Source organism: Pipra filicauda, unplaced genomic scaffold (assembly GCF_003945595.2).
Source record: "Pipra filicauda isolate LSUMZ 115617 unplaced genomic scaffold, ASM394559v2 scaffold544_size365909_pilon, whole genome shotgun sequence".
NCBI lineage: Eukaryota > Metazoa > Chordata > Aves > Passeriformes > Pipridae > Pipra > Pipra filicauda.
In genome coordinates this window covers 289,430-309,591 of record NW_024104692.1, presented here as the reverse complement: position 1 = coordinate 309,591, position 20,162 = coordinate 289,430, and the positions used below count along the sequence as shown (strand labels likewise).

At 50.2% G+C, this 20,162-nt stretch overlaps 1 long non-coding RNA gene across 1 annotated transcript; it reads right to left on the bottom strand.

Moving 5' to 3' along the window:
- Window positions 1–3,119: 3,119 nt before the first annotated feature.
- LOC120324463 lies at window positions 3,120–3,522 on the bottom strand. Its single transcript, XR_005565801.1, has 2 exons — window positions 3,445–3,522; window positions 3,120–3,180 (listed from the first exon to the last, which is right to left on the bottom strand). It is a non-coding gene; the product is annotated as an uncharacterized LOC120324463 (long non-coding RNA).
- Between the last annotated feature and the right edge of the window lie 16,640 nt (window positions 3,523–20,162).

Genomic DNA, 20,162 nt, shown 5'->3' with positions numbered 1-20,162 from the left:
CACAGAGCAGCTCATGGCCTGGGGGTGACCTTCCTTCACTTGGCAGGATGGTATTTAGCGATCCCAGGGGACACCGTGGCACAGACTGGCTTTCCCAAATCTCCAGGTACTGCAGAGTGGCAGCAGATGGGAAGCAGGACACAGAACCACGGGATGTAACTTTGCTGGGACATCCACTGGACCTGACAGTTTATGAGCCACAAACTCAGTGTGATACAAACCAAACCCTGTGACCCACCTGTGCCAGGCTTTGCTGGTTTGCACAGCCCGTGTTTTCACATTCCCATCTTTCCCATTTTGTTGCTTTGATCCTGCAAGGTGACATTCCCTGGGAAGGGCAGCCACGTGGATCTGCCCGGACAGCTGCTGGGACACAGACCTGCCATGTCTGCCTGCACAGGGCACAGTGCCCATGGCCATCCTGTGGCCTGGTGCTTGCTCCCTGCCCACAGGAAGGAGTGGGGATCCCAGTACAGAGCTCTGGGACAGGGGCAGTGGCACTGCTGCCCCTGCTCCAGCAGCTCCCAGTGCTGGGCTCTCGGAGCTCCTTCTGCACAACCAGCACCCTCAGGGGGTCTGGGAGTGCCCTTCTTCCCCAGAACCCGCAGGAAGCCTCCCTCAGGTTCTAGCCCAGAGGAAAGTGATGCTGTGTTGCAGGGAAATACATCTGCAGACAATCAGCACCTCACCCTGTCCCAGATTTTGGCCATGTGCATCCCCGAGCAGAGCTGGTTCCTGACCATGGGTAATACACTTTGGTATGTGAAAATATCAAGGAGGGAATGAATGGCAAACCTTTCTTTCCTTTTCAAGATGTATTACTGTCAGTGGCAGCCCTATTCCATTTTCACATCAGGAGCAGGAAATTCATTATTAATCTTGCTGCTGGAATGATCCACATTGCTATCCTTGTCTCTGTGTTCCTTATCTCATTTTTCTCGGCTTCTCCTTCTATCCCTCTTCTGTGCAGCCCCAAATGATTTCATGTCCAGGCGCCACTCACTGTTTAGTCTCATGAAGGGAAATGTTAAACAGCTTTCTTTCATTTATGTTCAGCTCTCCTCTCACACGTGCAGCAATCTCACAGACTCGGGTGCTCACACTGCTCCTTACAGGAATATTTCATGAGGGCACAGCTGTGGTGGCTGCCCCTGGATCCCTGGAAGTGTCCAAGGCCAGATTGGACAGGGCTTGGAGCAACCTGGGATAATGGAAGGTGTCCCTGCCCATGGTAGGGGGTGGAACAAGATGAGCTTTAATGTCCCTTCCAACCCAAACCATCCCAAAGCACAGTGGCCAGGAGAGCCCAGTGTGACCCACCCCCTCAGACAGTGGCCACGTGCCAGCCTGTGCCCAGGGCACTGGCACAAAGCAGAGGGGGTGGCCTGGCCAGTAGGGGCCTGAGGGACAGTGTTGGAGCACCAATACCCACCAGACCTTCCAAACTGGGGGTCCTGGTTTGTAACCACAACTCCACCTGATGGTCCAGGAGCTTTAGCAGACCTGCAACAAGGATACCACCAAAACACTGCTCTGCAGCTGGACTTCTCCTCCAGAACTTCCCACAGGGAGAGAATCCTTTGGGACTGAGGGACTGACTTGCACTGAAGTACCCCAGAAATATTTTCCACAAACAGGAAAGCTTCAGTGTGATGTAGCTGTGCCCTTGGGCAGCAAGAGCTACCTCGAGGGGGTCTGTGAGAGCCCTGAGACAAGGGAAGACTGTAACACTGAGAAAAAAAGCAAAAAACAGAGATGAAACGTGACACTCTGCAGTACCAGAAGGTGTTGCCAGTGATTCCCAGAGTTACACATTAGTACAACATTATTTCTTTAAAGAACAGCCACTGTGACAAACTCACCTGCGGGTTCTGGAGCAAGAAGGCAGAAGTGTGTGTCTCCATTATCCTCACACTGTGTCCATGTGTGAGGGTAAAGGGCAGGGATTGTAAAGCTGAGCAGATGATGGGAATGCTGCCCTTTGCTGCACTGCCTCCACGTGCAGGGATGTCACAGTGCCGGGGAAAGGGCGGAACAGCAGCTGAGGTGGAGACACAGAAATGAAATGATCTGCCAGGCTGCAGCATCCATCTTCCAGGTTAATGATTCATAAGGGACCCATGAAGGTCAAGGACTCTCTCAAGTGTCTCCTGTCTGCTTGAATCCCAAAGGAAGCAGAGGGAAAGGTAACTGGGATGGATACACTTGTGGTAGGATAACCTGCTCTGTTGGGAATCCAGTCCCGAGGGTTCTGCAGGTGTGTCTGGGGCTATGGAACCCCTGCAGGGCCCAGAGCTGGTGAGAACACCCCACACCCTGTACCACCTGCTGTGGTACAGGGCTGGATGTGGGCAAATGGGGTGGGAGGGATTGGAGCCACACCTTGGATGTGCCTCTGTGGGCTGGTGCACAGGAACCCCCTCTGTGCTCAGGCAGGATGGGAGTTAAGGGGTCTTGGCCACCCACAGCGCCAGGGAGGGTCACAGGTCAGGAGAATGCAGGAACATTTCTGTGTCATCTCTTTCCTGGGTCGCAGCCCCCATGATGAGAGCAGAGAGGGTGCCAGGGTGAGCCCTACAGGGTGGCTCCTTGCTGACAGAGGATTCCACCTGGACCCAATCCCGTGCCACATGCTCCGGGATGACCCTGCTCGAGCAGGGAGGCTGGACCAGGTGACGCACTGTGGGCCCTTCCAGCCTGTCCCATTCTGTGGTGCTGTGATCCTGCCAGGCTGGCAGAGCCTCTGCAAGGTCGCAGGAATGCACAGCACCTCCATCGACCATGGGAAATGGTGAGGGAGAGCAGCACATCCCGTGTTAAGCCTGGAAGCACCCAGGAAGGGCAGCCCCCTGTCCAGGATGATCCTGAGCCTCTTCTGCTGCCAGCCCAATCCTTCCTGGTCACACGCCTGCAATTCAAGGCTAATTCTCCATGTGAAGCTGAAAGAGCACATGTGATGGCTCTTCTGGGAAGAGGACATGGGATCTGAGCGCTGATGAGCTCGAGGGGTTTGCAATTGTTGTGGTTTAAGGCTCTAGAAACAGATAATGTTACACCAAGGTCAAGTGTTTTGGATTACCACTTCTGCACTTCCCAGCTCAAACAATCTTCCAGCAAGGTGAAACTTCAACCGACTTTATTACAGCAATTGTTCCCAAGTAAATCCTGTTTCCTGATTTTCTAGGCAGGCAGAAATAGAAATAATTGGAATTAATTGCCGAGTAATCTTTTTCCTACATGGTGATTTTCTCATTCTCCAGGGTCTGAAATTGGCTGCGGAAGAGACTCGGAGTCTTTGAGCCTCCACTTGTGGGATTGGGCTGCATTTACAGGATACTGAATGGGATAATTCCTGAGGGTATCAACCAAACAAGTCCTGCTCCAGGAACAAAGGAGGATTCCTTCCATGCCCAGGCAACAGGACAGAACGACCCGAGCACTTACTTTTCAAGGCACAAATGGTCTGGAACTTGCTGACCAGCAAATTATTGCAGCAGCACTTCCAGAACCTGCTTCAGCATTTTGTTCCCTGCTTTCCTAAAAAGGTGAATCATGGTAAGGTCTTTAGTAGCCCAGAAAAAACAAAGCAAACAGATGAACAAATAACAACCCAACAGAGGGTAGCAATTAAGTGAAGCAGAAGTGAGAATTTACAGAAACAAGGAATTTAGGCCCCAACCTAATAATGACCACAACCACTGACCCAAGTGCTGGAGAACCTTTCAAAATAATGGGAGGAGAAAAATGCACATGATATTAATGCAAATCCCTTGGCATGGAGGAATGGATGGTGCCCCTGAGCCTGCCTGGGAGGGACTGTGATGCTCCACACAGACTCTGACAAAGCCCAGGTTTGCTGCTGGCTCATAGCTGGGGGGAGGTTGGATTCCAGTGGCTGCTTCCAAAATTTTTCTAGACCAAACATTTATGATTCCTTAAAGCTCTCCAGGATGGTGACTTGGTATCTGAATGGCTCCTTACCTGTTTGTTTTCCTGGAGAGGAAATACAACAGCATTAGGGGAATTAAATCACTGGCTGTTGTGTAATCTCCAAATGTAGTTGTGACCTGACCAGCTGAATGTCACAGCCTGAGATATCGTCAGTATGGATCCAAACGGAGTTTCCATCCCACAGCAAATTACTGGGGTTGGTCACTGCCCTTCCCTGCCCTGTGACAGCTCTGATGGGATGGAGATCCCTGCAGGAACTGCCCTACTGCTGAATTCCTCCGTGCACGGGAACAGTGCGGGGACATGTCCCTGGTGACTGATTGTGACATGTAGGCACAAGAGCCTACTAAACACACAAACTAACCTTAAAAAGGTGTGTTTGCATAGGGAGGGTGTAAAAAGGAGGGAAAACAATGAAAAGGCATTTGCTGAACACAGGCCTCTGCCACTTATTTCCCATCTGTTCAACCAACCTCGTCCTATTAGGAATGATTAATGTTTGAGGGACAGGGAAAATAAAATAGCCATAATAAACAGGCACTGCTAATAATTACCACTTAGTTTTGTGTTCTGGTGAAGTAATGGCACAACACAGTGCTGAGTGTTAACACTCAGTCCCAGTCACGGTGATGAGCAGGGGCTTCACAGTCCCCTGCCCACTGACACAGCAGCCAACTGGGTGCCACAAGGGAGTCAAGAACAGGGCATTCTCTGGGAAAGAAGCAGATTTAGTGCCTCATAATGAAATATTTATATTTTTCTAATCATTCTGTCAGATTCCTTTAGCAAGAGGGTTTGCAGAGGAGCAGAAGCTGTTCCTGCAGGCCAAGAGAAATGGGGTCGTTCCCAGCACGCTGCAAGGGACTGCCAAGGGAGCTGGGAGGAAAACAGTGACTCCTGAAACAGGGCACTATAAAACTCAAACAATAAGAAGTACAGAAGACACAAACCTTGGCCATGAGCTCTGATGACACATCTGGTATTAAAAATTAAAAATCTCTTTCCCTCACTCTTCCCATTGTGCCAATGACACCACTGTCCATCTTCAGTAGGTGGTGGCACCCACGTTCCTAAATTAGAAGTCCCAAAAAGCCTTCTTATCCAGATGAGGTTAATTGTTGGGATTTGCCCTTATGTCTCCAAGGAAGGTTTTTTCCTTTAAAGCAATTAAAAAAAAAAATAAAAGCATAGGAAACAGACCCAAAGTAGCCCCTGGCCTCTGCTCAATTCCCACACAAACCCACCCCCAGGTGAGGACCAAGGAGGGGGGGTCCAGCCCTGCCTTGGCCAAGGAGCCAGGAGTCCCCTTGCTACAGTGTTTCCCATTTTTGCCCTTTCCTTCCATCTTTCCTCCTTTCCAAAAGGCAGAAAGAAAATAAAATGTCCCTTCACACCTTCCCAGGGCATTTGGCCTCGTTTCTTCCCCAGTCCTCGTGCAATAGCTTGGCTTTCCACTCCTGATAGTGCTGTTTGAGACTCTGAGATCAGCTGTCATGGGAATGACAATGGTTGGAGTGAATCACTGGTATTGAACACCCCCAAAGGAGCTGAACGGGATCTCGAGTAAGATGGACACATCTCCTGTGAGAGGCACTGCACAGGATCCAGTGAAAGTATTTCTCTGTTTTCCTTAAAATGTTTCCAAGGGAAATGCTAGAAACTGTCACCTCACCCTGAACCCGAGGAGGGAAACTTCACTGCTGAGAAATAAAGAAGCACAACAGTTAAATATGGTTCCTGTTCAGCCGAGGAAACATCCTCACTGACACTTAAAAGAGAGAGATGGAAGCTCATTAAATGATCTGCAGAGAGCAGCTTCTTAACTAAAGCTGGGGACAATCAAAGCAGGCTGAGCAATGGCAGTGGCTCCGGCGGGGGCTCACGGGAGCGGAACAAAGGCCCGGTGACCTGGAACACCACACGGAACAAATGAAACCATATTTCCAAAGCCACGGCCCCAGAAGCCACTTAAGAACAGTTGTTTTACAGCATTCCAGTGGCTTCATTGAGCCCTGCAAAGATCCCACCTGAACTGTGCACTCCAGAGCATCCCGGGGTGAATGCTGCTGTCCAGCCCTGCCCTCGGAGAGGGGACACACTGGGACACCTGGAGAGGGGACACACTGGGACACCTGGAGATGGGACACACTGGGACACCTGGAGAGGGGACACACTGGGAAATCCAGAGAGGGGACACACTGGGACACCTGGAGAGGGGACACACTGGGACACCTGGAGAGGGGACACACTGGGACACCTGGAGAGGGGACACACTGGGACATCTGGAGAGGGGACACACTGGGACACCTGGAGATGGGACACACTGGGAAATCTGGAGAGGGGACACACTGGGACATCTGGAGAGGGGACACACTGGGACATCCAGAGATGGGACACACTGGGACACCTGGAGAGGGGACACACTGGGACACCTGGAGAGGGGACACACTGGGACACCTGGAGATGGGACACACTGAGATATCCATGGCCATGGTGACATGGCCAAGGGGTGGGTCTGGGGGGTACAGGGCCCTGTCCTTCTGCCCCTCCTGCTCACGAGCCCCACGGGCTGGGCAGGTTACACGGATCTTCCCCTCCAAAAAGAGGGAATAATGACTCCCAGGCCACAGCTGGCTGGAGAATTGCTTGTTGCCCTCTCCCCTCATAGAAATCACAGGATCACAGAATGGTTTAGGTTGGAAAAGCCCTCTGAGACCATTGAGTCCATCCATTCCCCCAGCACTGCCAAGGCCACCACTGACTGACCCCTGTCCCCAAGTGCCACATCCACAGGGCTTTTAAATCCCTCCAGGGAAAGGGACTCACCCCTGCCCTGGGCAGCTGTGCCGGGGCTGGACAGCCCTTTCCAGGAGGAATTTTCCCACTATCCAACCTGAGCCTCCCCTGGCACAGCTGGAGGCCGTTCCCTCTCCTCCTGTCCCTTGTTCCCTGGCAGCAGAGCCCGACCCCCCCCGGCTCCCCCCTCCTGTCAGGGGGTTGCAGAGCCAGAAGGTCCCCCCTGAGCCTCCTTTTCTCCAGGCTGAGCCCCCCCAGCTCCCTCAGCCCCTCCTGCTGCTCCAGACCCTTCCCAGCTCCGTTCCCTTCCCTGCACACGCTCCAGCCCCTCACTCTTTCCTATTGTGAGGGGCCCAGAAGTGACCCCAGGACTGGCAGTGCTGGCAGAGCTGTGCAGAGGGGGCTCTTCTCCCCTGGTGCCCCCCACCCCAAGCTCTTCTGGCATTGTTGGTCTCACCACAGCAAAGCCACCCAGATCCCTGAATTTAAAATGAATGTTTCTCTCTCTTCATAACAGATTCCAAAGACAAGTCGGTCTGTGCAACGTCTGAAAAATACTGATCAGCCAGAATATCCTTGTACTCCTAAGAAGAAAACATAATGAAGTTACAGATGATATCACACAGCTGGGATGACCTCTAAGGGATGGGTCATCTATTCCATCTACAATGAACTTTAAGGAATATTTTAGGCTGTTCAACATTTCAGCTGTGATTTTTCCCCTAAAAGAGAAAAAGAAAAAGCCCATCTTTTCCTGCCACTGTTCTGTCTTTTAAATTCTGGGGACGATCGACTGTGCTATTTCAGACATACTCAACTATACAATAATCCCATCATTCATAGCAAGTAGTCCTTGCCTAAAAGGGAAGGATATTAATCCTTAGTGCTGTATTTAAATTGCAGGCATTAACTCAGGAGGGGGCCCCCTGTGCAGGGAACTACAGCCATATATCTCACTTTCTGCAGCCACATCTCCTTGGAGGCCAGGCTGGCACCTCTGCCCTCCTCAGCTCTCCAGGGAATGTGATGGCCTCAGCACTTCTGACACTGCACTGGCTCCTTCATCCCAAACTATCCACTGGCTCAGCAGATTGGGTAATGGGTGTCATTCTCCATTTCATGTGGGATCAAGACAAGATGAGATGGAGTCTGAGTTACTGTCTCAAGAGTCTGCTCAGGACACGCTCAAAGAGACCAGTAGGGCATTTGCAGCCCACATTTTGTCATGTTCATAAACTGCAGCCTTAACTTTCCCAACCTATCAATCTTTCATCTCTCTCAAGTGCTAAATTAATCCTATTTAAGAATGTCAATTAAACCGGTCAATTTTTTGATGGTATTAGAAAGCACTTGATATCTTTGCTGCCCTTTAATTTATGAAACAGGAGAGAATAATCCTGCAAAAATAAAGCCCCTCCAGCCATAAGCTTGGCTGTAAAATATTCATTTTTAATGACATTATGTTGAAACAAAATCTTTTTTCTCTTTTTGTAAACAGAATGAAGATTATATTATGAAAGGAGGTATTAATGCAAAAATGAACCTACAAAGGCAAAGACAGTGGGGACTGTGCTACTTTGCAGTTTTTAAGGAGTCAACCTTGACCAAAATTTCAGAAAACACCTTAGCAGAAACTTATTTTCTTAATAGACAACAAGATTTTGTCCTCTTTTTCCTCTGTTAGTATTTTAAGGAAGGAAGTGAACAGATTTGTGTCTCTTCCAGTGATGTGAACTGGAAGAGTCCCAGTTAAGCCAATGAGTTCTGTCCCAGCCGACGTCAGCGGTGGGATGCAAACAGCTGGGTCTTCACTGCCACCAGGGAGGGGCTCCCAGGGTGTCCCCACTGACCCCCAGAGCTTCTGCAGCACTCATGGACACCCCTGGCTTCTGCCAAGACTCACCCATGGCTCACCCATGAGCTCCCAAGGCACCCGAGGGCCACAGTCCCACTGTCCACTCTCCTTTGGGATCCCTTCCCATCCCCTGGAGCTGCCCAAGGTGCTGCGGCCCCGGGGGGACACCGGGCACAACACAGGCTCCACAAGTGGAGAGGGAGAAGGGGGGAGCAGCAGATGTCCCATCTCCTCACACCCAGCCTGGTGCAGCTCCCTCTGAGCTTTGCCCACGGGATCTGACCAAGCTGTGGGATGTCCTTCCCAACCCCTGGAATCCGGGACCTTCCCACAGCTGACACCAGCTCTTCCTTTATCTTCCTTGGGGCGCCCTCAGACCTGAAATTTGGGATTTTACATCTTCATCCGAGAAGCCCTGGCTGTGTCAGACCAGGCTGACCACTGAGGTTCTCCTGCACTCAAACCCACCATCCCTGGGGGCTCGGACAGAGCCGGTTCCAGCAGCGGGGTACAGCCCGTGCCCCTCAGGACCTGTCTCCCACCTCAGCACTTCCCCCAGCCCTGGGCAGGCCGAGCGGGGCAGTGAGGAGGGGGGACCCCAAACCGGGGTCCCGGCCGGGCAGAGCCTCGGAGGGAGCGGCTTTGGCAGCCGGCAACGAAGGCACAAAGGATTCGGGCGGCGGCTGGAGATGGAGCGGCGGGAGCCGCGGGACGGGCAGGAGCAGCAGCTCGGTTTTCCGGGGATGTGTCCCAGAGAGGGGTTGAGGGCTGCGTTCTGGGGCTGCCCCGGCCCCGGGGAGCTGCTCTGCCCGTGCCTGATCCCAGCACCCCTCGCCAAATGTGCTCAACTAAACCTCCTTAGAGAGCAGCACAGGGGCCACCGGCCTCGCCCCTCCTGCCTGCTCCCAGACAGCTCCGAGAGGCTGAGTCCTTGGGCTGAATGAGCCCGCAGGCACCTCGGTCTCTTTGCTGTGCTTATATAGCCACCGATAACATCAGTGAAGCCATTTCTGGGTGTGTTTGATGTGAAACTGTGTGAGGTCAACAGGAAAGGGTCTCTCTGCATCAATGCCTGGGAGCTCCACTACTCACAGTGACTTCCCCAGGGCAGCGCTGAGGGAACTGATCCCTGTGTGCCAGGTACTCATACCCAGGTAATAAATCCTGCTGTGGCTTTCATCCTTTCTCTTTTCCTTCTGAAATGCTCCCATACCAAGCATCTATAACAGACAGGGATTTGTCTTCAGTGATCTCCGTGGGTAAGAGATTTTAAAAATACATCAGGCTTAACATCAATAGCAGAGCAAGAAAGTCACATTAATAAATCCATGGGCACTAAACCAAGGATTATTTTTATCTGGCTGAAATACTGATTTTTATTTTAAAATGTTCTTCAACAGCAAAACCAAAGAATGATGTCACCACTAATCAGGATCCAACAAGAACAGAAAGCAGAGAAACCAGAGGATGCAAACTATGGGAACAAATGCAGTGAGAGAACCCAGATGTTAAACGGCTCATTCTGAAGAGCAGCAACTGGAACTAAAATCTGGATTCTAGTCAGAGATTTTCATGCAACTGCCCTGATTTTTGTAAATCCTCATGCTCTGCAGAGCATCAGGTCAAGAGCCCTTCTCCCCACGAGCCTGATTTTCCTGTGGCACCGGCAGTGCCAGACTTGGGCCGAGCCCAGCAGCCCCAGGGGTAAAAGCCTGACCCAGAGCAGTCTGGGCTCACTCCAGAATCAGCCTGGGCTGGAGTGGAGGGCTGGGCCAGAGACCCTGAGGGGCTCTTCTGGCCTTAATTACTGCTCATATTTGGTTGTTTGGATTTTTTTTATTTTTTTTCAGTTCATAAAAGACACTCGGGGAACAAAAAGCATCATGGAGAATGAGAACAACGGTTCAGTACTCCATTACAAAATAGACTAGACTAGACTAGAATATTTCAGTTGGGAAGGACCAACAGAAATCATCTGGTCCAACTGCATGGCCCCTCCAGGGCTGACCAAAAGTTAAAGCATGCTCTAAAGGGCATTGTTCAATACTGTTGATATTTCCTTCTGGTGTGAGCCAGGTGCCAGTTCAGTTTGCCAGTACTACCCTCTTCCCCAGAGCCCTCCCTGAGCCAAAGGGAGGAGCATTGGGGGCTGGTCCCAAGGACACTGTGCCCCTGAGCACCCAGACACGTGTGGGGTTTGTACAGATCGAACAACTGGGGGGTTGGGCACGGATTGAACACACTGAGCATCCCACGTTTCTGAAAATGCTTTGCTTTTGTTTTATTTTAAGGTATCAGACTTCAGTTTTTCCCTGAATTCACACCTATTTCTGTGCAGTCAGACTTCCCTTCAGCTGGATGCCTTTGGGTGAGCCTCCTTCAGAGACATAACCAGGATTCAGGGGTTTTCTTTGTTTCAGAAGAGAAACAATGAGCATGGGGCAGTGCCAGAGAGTTGCCCGAGGCCACTCATGGCTTAGAGTGGCTTTACACAAGCAGCCTGGGCTGCCTTGTGGCTCTGTTTGCAGCACTGTTCAACACCTGCCTCGGCAGACTCAGCTGGTGGGTTGCTGTTTCTTTTCCTCTCTGTATTCTTTTAAGATCTCAATTAATAATAAGCCAGACTTTTCAGAGTGGCAAATACCACAGGACATCTCTGGGCAGGGAAAGCTGCCCCCTGCACGGTGCCCACGATGGCTGAGCCAGAGCTGGGGTGGAACAGGATCCCACAGAAGAACTAAACTTCTCCAGCAGTAGCTTTGCCAAGCAGGAAGAAAATTGTGAAAAGAGCTTATGAACTGAGAACACACCTGCATTCAACACAGTGTCTCTTTTCAACACAAAATACCTCCCTGGCTCCAAGATCCCTTTTCTGATTAAAGTTTTTGAAACTGGCACACTCCTGTAATACATTTTGATGAAATCCCATTCTCCAGTGAAATTGTTATACTGGATAACTTCCAGGCAACAGTAGCACAAAGACTGTTAATCAGGATCAAGAGAATATAGAGTGCCTGCAAACCCAGCATTAAGCCACCTGTGACAGGCAGTCCCAAATTCATGGCTCAAACAGAACAAACTTATTTTTGAGAGCAGAATTACAAAGATATAAAAACAGGAAAAAAAGTCTTGAGAGCCAGAACATAAGTGATTACCTTCATATTGCTCCATTCTCCAGCCGACAGCAGGTAGCTGAGGCTTTTATTCACAAAGTACAGCCTGAAATCCATCCTGCCCGGGGTTAATAAAGGAACAGCCCAGCAGTTTGGACTGGGCATCAGGCTCGGGGTGCACAACCAGGCTGAAATGGGGTGAGATAACCTGGACTGACGGGAGCAGGGCTGTTCAAAGCCCTAGTTATTGCGGGCAGAGGTGGAGTTCATTCCCAGGTGTCATTAGGCTGGGCTCAGTGTTGTGCCTGCCCCTCTCCTGTGGAGCACTGCTTCCCAAACCGCTCCTGGGTTTAGGGTAAGGTTAAAACTGGGGAGAGAAAGCTCAGAATCCCACAGAGCAAGATGGGTTGTAAGGCGAGGAAGCACTAGATCATGAGTTGTGAAGGCCTGCAGGGAGTTAAAGTGCTTTACTGGCAACCTAGAGAAAATATATTTGGGGTTGAATTACCTCACTTTCTTCCGCGAGCTGGACTTTTATTTTTTGCTATTTTGAGTATCTTCAAGGGCAGGAACATGCATCCATGAGGCTCCTGAGGTGCTGCAGAAACATGAATTCAGAAAAACAGAGGATAGATGCAAAACGCTCGGGGAGAAGCGACCAAACTTTCCGATTATCTCCTCTACAAATGATCGTTAAGGGGCTGATAAATGGATCCCTGTGACTTTGACAGTGCTGATGAATGACTTCTGCCAGCAAACACAAAGATTGATGCGTTGCTCAGCCTCAAACTAAACACACAAGGCTGGTGTTAATTCATGGGCAGGGCCCACAACCTGGAGTCCACCAGCAGCTGTAATTAAACACATTGCTTCATGAATTTTGCAAATATGGCACAAAGTTGTTAATGGAGTGTCTTAAATTCTGTTAACATTCATTTAATCTCTTTGGTTTCTCCTTAAACACTCATTTAAAATTCCAATCACCGCAACAAGATTTTAATAAGACACAATGTTAATGAAATATGTGAAGGGGCTGTTGAAAGAAAGAATGCTTAAAATAAATGCAAGAATGAAAAAGGAAGCAGGCTAAGCTGAACTGGCATGGAAATCCAGCCAGGGAGCTATTTAAAGGCTAAGGAAAAGCGGGGATGTGTTCTAGGATGGCATGATTTTAGAAGTCTTTTTTGTACTAAATGCTCGTTATTGGGATTAATTAGGGGATTAAGCTTTGAAATCGTTCCAGCTCTATCATTTGTAGTTTTGCTTTCTACCTTGCTGTTCCACAATTCCTGAAATGGGAACATTTTGGGTGGGGATGACTCAGTGTGTCCTGCAGAAATGTGAAGGATGCACTTGCACCTCACAGCATTCCCCTTGAATATTTGTGTCATGAACTTTTATTCATGTTTTATTACTTTTTTAATTCTATTGACTCTTTTTCAGAATGAATATGAAAAAAATTGAAATATTGGAGTGATCTGCAGAATAAAAATTCTTGATTTTCCTCTTTTTAATATAGTTTTAGATAAATATCAGCAACAGCATTAGAGGACCAATGGCAACAACACAGTGACTTGAAGTGTTCCAGGTCAGGTTGGGAGAACCTGGTCCAGTGGAAGGTGTCCCTGCCTGTGGCAGGGGGTGGAATGAGATGAGCTTTAAGGTCCCTGCTCACCCAAATCATTCTGGGATTCTGTGGCTATTTTGTGAACATTACATGACTTTTTCCTCCATCCTGATATCTCCAGTTACTTGTTTGTCAGATCCCATTGTCTGCCTTCGGGCACACATGGGGATGTGCTGAAGCTCAAAGAGAAATCCTCCAGGCTGTGCCATGAAGGAAACATTTCTTTCTTCCTAAACAGGCAGTTTGAAATTCATAAAGTTGATCCCAGAATGTACCTCTGGGGCCTGGGCCCAACTCCTTTGCCAGGGAACATTTCTGAGCCTCTCTCTAACTGCAGCAAGGCACAGATTGCCCAGAGCCATTTCCAGCAACAGAAATGGGTCATTTCATGCCCAATTTCCAATATGCACGAGTTCAATACATGCCATTAACAGGAGCTGAGCAGAAGGAATCAGCTGTGTTATTAAAGCTGGCTGTGTGATGAGCTGAGCAGGTGTCACAAAGTGTCACACAAGGCTGTGTGGACACTGTCCTTGTGCACACAGATACAGACATTCAAACTCTCTTTTCCCACGTATTTGGTTTGGTACCTGCATTCCCAATACTGGATGTGCATCAACAGCAAGACAGTCCCACACATCATTTGTCTGCAGTTGTTCCAGTCCATATTCAGAGCTCCATCGTGCCCTGCCCTCACTATAACACACCCCAGCTCTCTCTAAGGGCAGCACCGTGCTCACAATCACTAATTCAACAGATCACAGCACTTTATGTGTGAGCAATGGGCACATCCTGCACACCCACAGCCTGGATCCCAATCATCCCACCCTGCCGTGCTGGTTCAGCCTCAGGGTTGAGCTCAGGGCCCATGGCAGAGCACGTGCAGCTCAGCAAGGATCTCCTCAGCCCTTGTCTGCTCCAACCAGGATCTGGTGCCAGCCCGGCACTTCTCGCACGGCAGCAAACATGCAAGTGCTGGATGAATTAAGAAGAGTCAAAGGAAAAGAGGAAATCATATTCCACATTGCATATTTCCCTACTGGCAGTGGCTGGCACACCCTGGCAGCAGGAATGCCTCACCTGGGATGAGCCAGCTGGGAGGACAGGGAAAGCCCGTCGAGGTCCTGGGATCACTTGTGTTCTTCTCTCGCGTTTCTTCCAGAGGAAAGGCAGGACCCAGGAAAAGCAGGATGCTTCCCTCGTGCAGCCTGGCGGTGTCACCCGCAGGCGGGGCGGGACGGCACAGACGGGGTTTGGCTCCACAGCATCCTGGAGCTGTCCAACACCCCCAGCTCCGCAGTGCCACCCCTGCCGGTCCCCAATCCCACCGGGGGCTCTCCCTGGCACCGCAACTCCACGGCCCGACCCTGCCCAGGCTGCCCCAGCCCTCCCTGCTCCCCAGCGAGCAGCTGCCCAGCCTGGAGCTCCGCTGGCCGGGGACAGGGGTGGGCTCGGGCTCCGAGCGAGCAGCGTCTCCCGGGAGAAACCCGGGTCTGACGCTGGGCATTGAGCGCACCGGGTCTGGAATTCTCTGGGCAGAACACACATGGGAACCACACGCCATCGTGCCTGCTCTCCTGACAGCCTCTGGCAGCGCTGCCAGGGCCTGGACCTGCTGAGCTGGAAAGGATAAGCCCCTCTGGACCCTCCAGGTGGACGGCTCTCCCTGGGCACCACCGCCTGCCCGGGCCCCGGGGCTGCCCACACTCACAGACCCCGAGCACACAGAGGGCCCAGAGAGATCAGCGGGTGGGGATGGAAAGGGGGAGCAAGGGTGGGGTTGGGGGCTTTAGAGCAGGGAGGGCAGCAGTGCAGTGCTGGCACAGCTGGTTCCCTCCTGCACTCCTCCCTCTTACCAGTGTCTTGGATTCCCAGGAGAGTAACCTGGGAGCCGTGTCTGCCCCTCCTGCAGGAGCAGGGACCAACCCCTCCTCCTCTGTCTGATGGACTGAGCCACAGAATCCTTTCATTGGAAAAGGCCTCCAAGATCATCAAGCCCAACCTTTGACAGAGGGATTTTGTCTGCTCAAATGGTCCTTTCCTGCTGCTTGACTCTACAGCACCAGAGACACTGAACAGACAGTTTCCTTAAAATAATAACTATTTTGAATAACAACCATTTTTGTGAAGGCACCAAGCTCACGTTTCCAGCTAAGCTGGTCCCTCTTGGCCTCCCAAGGGGACATATTCTGGCCATACACTGGTGATGCCATAGGGTGGGGGGTCGTGTTAAGCACTGACTGGAACCAAATTAGGTGATGCAATCACAAACATTGCAGAGTAGGAATTCCTAGGAATGCAGCTTTCCTGCCCAGGCACACCATTTATTAGCAAATGCTGCTCCCATATTTTGCTGTATCTACTATTCCAATCAGCCATATGGGAGGAAATCTGTAAATGATGTTACAGCAATTAATACACACTTACACAGTTTGTACAAAACTGTTGAATGAATTATGTTACAGGAAGCAAATCCACTAAAGCCAAACAATGGAGCTTTATGAATATTTAATTCTAGTAATTTATTTAAAGTAGTAAAACACAGTGTATGATCACCTTCAAAACACCTGCTCAGCTGAAACATTCTGTCTCTTAACAATCTGATCTAGTTTTAAGAGATTCAGTAAATTATCTTGGTGTAATTAATTTCTTATCCAAATAAATGAGAGGAAAATAGGCCCAAACCCTGGCCTACCTCTGCTTGCTCAGAAAGGGACCATTTGCTTGGGCATTTCAGAGGGAGCCTCACACAATTTTCACAAGGACCTGGAGCAACAGGACAAGGGGAAATGGCTTCCCACTGCCACAGAGCAGGGTTAGATGGGATATTGGGAAGCAATTCTTCCCTGTGAGAGTGAGAAGGCCCTGGAATAGAATTCCCAGAGAAGCTGTGGCTGCCCCTGGATCTCTGGAAATGTCCGAGGCCAGGTTGGACGGGGCTTGGAGCAACCTGGGCTGGTGGAAGGTGTCCCTGCCCATGGCAGGGGGTGGCACCGGGTGGGCTTTGGGGTCCCTCTCCCCCAGACCAGTCTGGGGTGCTGTGATTCTATGAATGACTCTCAAATACAGCATCAGGCAGCTGGTCATGGCCAAGAGCCAGGGCCTGTCCCCCCCCAGGGTGGGGGTCTCCAGCAGGAGATGGAGGGAGAGCAGCCCCCTCATCCCCCCCGTGCTGGGGACAGAGGGGGAGCAGCGTCGGCAGCTCTGCCCTGAACCACCCCATAGAAACAACACCTGGGGTTCAGTGTTTTCATCCATAGGTGGTAAAGTTGTCAAAACCAAACAAACCAAAACTGCAACTTGGTGTTTGCTGTTTCTGGGAGCTCGAGGCCAGCTGCCTGGGCTTGCCAAAGCCCACCCTCCATCCCCAGCCACAGCAGAAGGTCAGCAGTGCCCAGACACCCCAAAACCAGCACACAGGGACACACACCTGCCCCCACCAGCCAAACCAGGAGATGCATCAGGCTCAGAGGGCTCCAAACTCCAAACACTGCACTGGAATGAACTGTCAGGGAAATTTCTTTTCCTCTTTACAGCACACTAGATTAACTGAATTCCTTGCTTTGCACATGGTGGGAGTAGGGAGAAGGGTTGTGGCACATTTCAGGGTTTGGGTTTGTTCTTTTTGGTTGCCTTTTTTTGGTTTTTACTTTGAACTAGTGACAGAATTGAAACATGAACTGAACGGAGGCAATTCTAGATCTGCAACACAGAGCATTTACAGTTATTTTTCAAGGCCAAAGCAATGGATTTCAGGGCTTTCACACTCATCACAAGCTGGGATATCAAGTTTCCCTTCTGGAGTTTACCCCAAGAAAGGCATCAGCTGTATTAGTTATACTACCTATATTAGCTAACACATCCTTTACTGCTTCCAGGCTATTGCCACTTTGGTGTATGAAGGCCAAAACCAGCATATCACGTTTGCAAGAAACAAATAACCCCCGTTCTCCAGCGACCCCGAGCGCTGCTGGCCACTGACATGGCCTGACAACGTTATCACTGAAGTGACCAAGATCCACGTTCAGTATCTCACCTGGGAAAAGGTGCTTTGTTGGGTTTTTTAATGTTTAGACAGCACTCATCTCTTGCTGGATAAGCACATTAGATGCATTTAATTAAAAGATGATTTTCCTTTCCACAAATCACATAATTGCTAAATAAACTCCCTAATTTCTGCCATTCTGAAGCACAGCCTGTTCTGACTTTGTGGATGTTCATTTTAATACCTATTGCTTAAATTTGCTGCCCAAATGGCTGAGACTCCTCACACCAGCAGCAGAAGTGCCCCTTGCAATCCTGTTTCCCTGTGTCTGTTATGCCTCTTCAACACATCAAAACAGGAAAAAAAAAAAGTGCCAATAAACATTAGCTAGTGAGTTCAAAAATGAGAATGCTTTTAGTGCCTAAGAAACAAAGCTCTAATTAACTCTGTGGCTTAGAGAACAAGGCAGTAACAAGACACTAACACACCAACCCTTGTATTTTGACAAACAGAGAAAGTCCATGTTAATCCCAGTACTTCCATTTGCTAATGCCAGCACCTGTACACATGTTTCAACAGCACTACAGCAAGTCCTACAGAAAGAGATTACAGGTCTATATTACACAGTTAGAAAATTATTTTGGCATCTCACACCCATTCAGGTAATGGACAGAAATGTTTTATAAACTGGTGTGATTTAGTCTCCTGCCACAGGTGAGCCTCGTGATGCCAGAGCAGCAGCAGCTGTCACACCCTCAGTCCTGCCAAAGAGCAGGGAAGCGAATGGAACACCCTGTGGGCTCACCCGAATGCCTGGAAGGAGCAATAAAAGGGGTGCAGGGGCAGTGGCCCCCCTTGGCTGTTGGAGGAGAGCAGAGGTCAGACCTGCTGGCAGCAGGTCCTGTGCTGCTCCCCTGAGCACTGTGCCCTGGGATGGGTGGCCAAGGGAGCTGCTCCTGAGCTGGAGAGGAGAGGAGAGGGAGCAGAGCTGTGCTGGAGGCAGGAAGGCAGGGAGCTCTGCTCACACCCCTGAATCCAGGGGTTAGCTGCCATGGCTTTGAAGGTGAACCCTGTTTCCAACTCTGCAGAAGATGGAGGGTCTCAAGCTGGGAGGTCCTAGAGAGGGTTTCCACCCAGGCTGGTGTGTCTCCACCTCCCACTCCCTGTGTGGGACAGATCTCCACTCAGGAGGGGTGAGTGCCATCCTGCTGGGCAGGGGTTCACAGCTTCTCTCAGGGGTCCAGGCCCGTGGCTCTCCCTTGGTGTCTCTTTCTGGCTGCTCCCACGAGGCTCTTGATAGCCTTCAACGTGACAGAGCTGGCCTTGGACACTTCCAGGGATCCAGGGGCAGCCACAGCTTCTCTGGGCAATCTGTGCCAGGGCCTCCCCACCCTCCCAGCCAGGAACTCCTTCCCAATATCCCACCTAACCCTGTCCTGCCAGTGTGAAATCATTCCCCCCTGACTATCCATCAAATCCATGTATCTCTGCTTTAGAGAGAAGGACATGGAGTGGGACAGTGCCAGGTGCTCTGTACAAGACCAGGCATCCTCATGTGAGACATCAGATACCAGAATGTGTCAGAGAGAGCTCTGGGAGGTCCTGAGTGGAGTCTTTCAGCATTCACTCTGTGCTCCTACCAAAATCCATCTTCTGTCAGAGGCTCCAAGTACTGCAATTCCAACTCCCCTAATGCCTTTTGGAGCCAGCCTTTAAAATCTAGGCTCTGGGAAAATGGGACACTCTGAAGAATGCATCATTAAAATATCAATATTTAAGCACATTTCTGGGCAAACGAGGCACCAGAGCCCTGGCTTTTCTGGAACATACATTGAGTTGTCACAGCTACAATATTTCTGTGTGTATTTAGAGGGAGGAAAACAAATAAACAAAAGAAATGTAGCTTGTGCATGCCTTGCTGATGTGAATGGACAGCCAGCTGTACACCACACTGGGCTGGTGAGCTTGCATTCTCCGTGGTCCAAAGGCAAGTCTTATGGTGCAGAGCACAGCATTCCTGGGACGTGGCACAAGACCTGGCATCAGGTGGGGTTTGGGTGTCGTGCAGGAAGGTGCTGGGTGAGGACTCTGCTTCCAAGCTCATCAATAAAATAAACAAATGGATCCACAAATAAGGCAGAGCTGCTGGTTGCTGTGGGGAAGGGGGTGCTGGCCATGCTGTGCTTCGGTGCAGACACAGGCTGGGATTGTCTGTGCTGTTCTTTGTGCATTTCCTCCCCACGTGGAAATTTAACTCATCCAAATGTAATCTTTTTTGTTGTCCTTTTGGGATACAGGGAAAGCTGGGAGCCAGTGTCATCAGCGGGGGAGGGCTCCCAGGGCCTGGTTAATCCATCCCTAGGGCAATGTTCTTGCTAAATGCTTTGTGCTAATGACATCGTGCTTAGCTGGGTGCACCAGCATGTGGAAAAGAAGGAAAATGGGGGGGGGGAAAGAAGGGCTTACAATACCATGCCTGTACTTCACTAACGTGACTGGGTTAGATACTATATATCTTTATATATTTGCATTCTTTAACAAGAAAATTTGCTCTTTCAAGCAATAACTCAGCCTTGTTAGCCTTAGGTTTCATAAAGTTTCCAGTAATGGGTTTTCCAAATGTTAAACCTGTTATTTTATTCATTTTGATTGAAACTAAAATTGCTTTTTCAGACAGAAAGCTGTCAGAGTAAGATCACGACTGACAAAGTGACTTCTGCCCAACAAACGTCCCCATCTCCATCTCCCAACGGGCTTTTTCCTGACTCAGGAGAGGGCAGGGTGGATGAAAGCTTATGGAAGCTGTAAGGATGCAGGAGCCCCTCTCATGAATAC